This window comes from Cervus elaphus, chromosome X (genome assembly GCF_910594005.1).
Source record: "Cervus elaphus chromosome X, mCerEla1.1, whole genome shotgun sequence".
Lineage (NCBI taxonomy): Eukaryota > Metazoa > Chordata > Mammalia > Artiodactyla > Cervidae > Cervus > Cervus elaphus.
The window spans coordinates 178,068,804-178,071,211 of record NC_057848.1 but is presented as its reverse complement, the minus strand read 5'-3'; positions in this window follow the sequence as shown (position 1 = coordinate 178,071,211).

Here is a 2,408-nt window from a genome sequence, read left to right as displayed (position 1 = left end):
AGGATGGATAAACAACATTCTACTGTATTGTGTGAGGGCTTCCGTGGTGGATCAGTGTTCAAAAAGAATCCGCCTGCGATGCAAGAGTCGCAGGAAACACGGGGTTCGATTCCTGGGTCTGGAAGATCTTCTGGAGGAGGGCATGGCAATCCACTCCAGTGTTCTTGCCTGGAGAATCCCAAGGACAGAGGAGCCTGGAGGGCTGCAGTCCAAGGGGTCACAAAGAGCGAGGGAGGACATACACACCCGTGTAGCATGGGGCTCTATCTGATATCCTATAGTAAGCCATCACGGGAACACAAACTCTCCACTACGCTCCTCCAGCATGTCCTGGGTTAGGTCTTCCAGGGTCATGGAGTGAATTCAACTGTGTTCTTTCCCCAAAGAGACAAGATGCTCAATCCATGACCACTGTCATTCAACCACTGCTTCAAATGCCATTGTTTTGAGCCTTGCTCATTTTTTTTTTTTTTTTAAAGCTACCATTCAATCCACGTGATTGTATTTTGAATAAGGGAGGGAGTCAGGGTGCTTATCCATTTGGGGATCTTGTTTCCTGCTCCTGGGGGTGGGTGAGTGTTTCAGCTCTTAACAGTTTTCTGAGGTCTTTTTTTTTTTCTTTTTTCTTCAGTTCTTAGAAATGATCTGGGGCAGAGATATCAGGGCTTCTCTCTGGGCAAAGAATGACTTTGGGACTTGCATGGGTCTGCTTTTAACTTCTGGGCAAAATGACAGGGAAAAAAAGGCTGGTTTCTGTTGAATTGCACTTAGTTTAAGAGTTTGCATTTAACATAAACACATTCAGTCAGTTCAGTCGCTCAGTCGTGTCCGACTCTTTGCGACCCCATGGATGCAGCACGCCAGGCTTCCCTGTCCATCACCAGCTCCTGCAGCTTGCTCAAAGTCATGTCCATCGAGTCGGTGATGCCATCCAGCCATCTCATCCTCTGTCGGCCCCTTCTCCTCCTGCCTTCAATCTTTCCCAGCATCAGGGTCTTTTACAATGAGTCAGTTCTTCCCATCAGGTGGCCAGAGGATTGGAGTTTCACCTTCAGCATCAGTTCTTCCAGTGAATATTCAGGGTTGATTTCCTTTAGGATAGTCTGGTCTGATCTCCTCGCTAGTCCAAGGGAGTCTCAAGAGTCTTCTCCAACACCGCCGTTTGAAAGCATCAATTCTTTGGCGCTCAGCCTTCTTTATGGTCCAACTCTCACATCTATGCATGACTACTGAAAAAAAAAAACCTTGACTTTGTAAGGACCTTTGTTGGCAAAGTGATGTCTCTGCTTTTTTCACACGCTGTCTAGATACGGCAGGAAATGTTCCATTTCTCAAATCCCATTTCAAGCTTAACATGAAACAAAACCTTTTATGCAGGATTGATGTCCCCTGACAAAGCCAATTTTAAATATGGGAGCCATTTGAAAGACACTTTAGAACCGGCCAGGAAAGCACGTTCTGGTGTGTGCAATCGACGATGAGCTTGACTTTTTTTCCCCTTCTCGTCCCCTCTCGCCACGTCCATAAGTCCATTCTCTACATCTGTTTCTCCATTGCTGCCCTGTAAATAAATTCTTCAGTCCCATTATAAACGGAATCTAGAACAATGGTGCTGAACTTGACTTGGACGTTAGGAATAGGAAGGGTGAGTGAACAGAACAGGAGGCATCGGGGACCAGCGTAGCTTTGTCCGCTTCGACGTCTCCTCCTGCGCTGGAAAGCTGGCGTAATTTGCAAAGAGGGACGTGGGTGTGAGTCGCGCCTGGAATGACCCCTGGGCGAGCTGAGTGCCTCGCTGGAGGAATTTTCCACACGCGTTGGCCTGTTTCCCGTCGGAGGAGATAAACAGAAAGGAGAAAGGAACTCCAGGGTTAGCTCAGAGCTAAGGGCTCTGGAGTGAGCGGTCCCATTTGCCTGGAGTGAGCGGTCCCATTCGCCTGACTTTCGGGGGGTGGAGCGTGGCTGGTTTTGCCTTTCTTTTCCGCCCCATTTCACGAGATGAACCGGGAAGACACACCAGCCTGAGCTCCTGGTTTCCCCTAAGTGTTTTTTTTTTCACCTTCTCTTTCTCTCCAGCGCTCTGTAAATTGATTCCACGTTGGCGCCTCCCTTGGAGACCACTCCAAAGGCCTGGAAAATAAAAGAGACGGGAGGGGCTGTGGGAGAGAGACCTGCTTCCTCTGAGCCCCTTAGGAGTTCTCCCAACAAAGCTGGGGCGCCCTGGGTGCAACCCAACCCCACAGGGGTCCTGAGAAAGAGGGCCGGTGAGGCCCCCCCACCCCCACCCCCGCCGACCTTTCAGGCTGATCCTTTTGAAGCCTGACTCCAGTGCATCTGTCTGCTAAAGGCTCTGCCCCAGATGGACCCGCAGGAGGTTTTGCAGGCCGCCCCCAGCCCTGCCCCCCAGG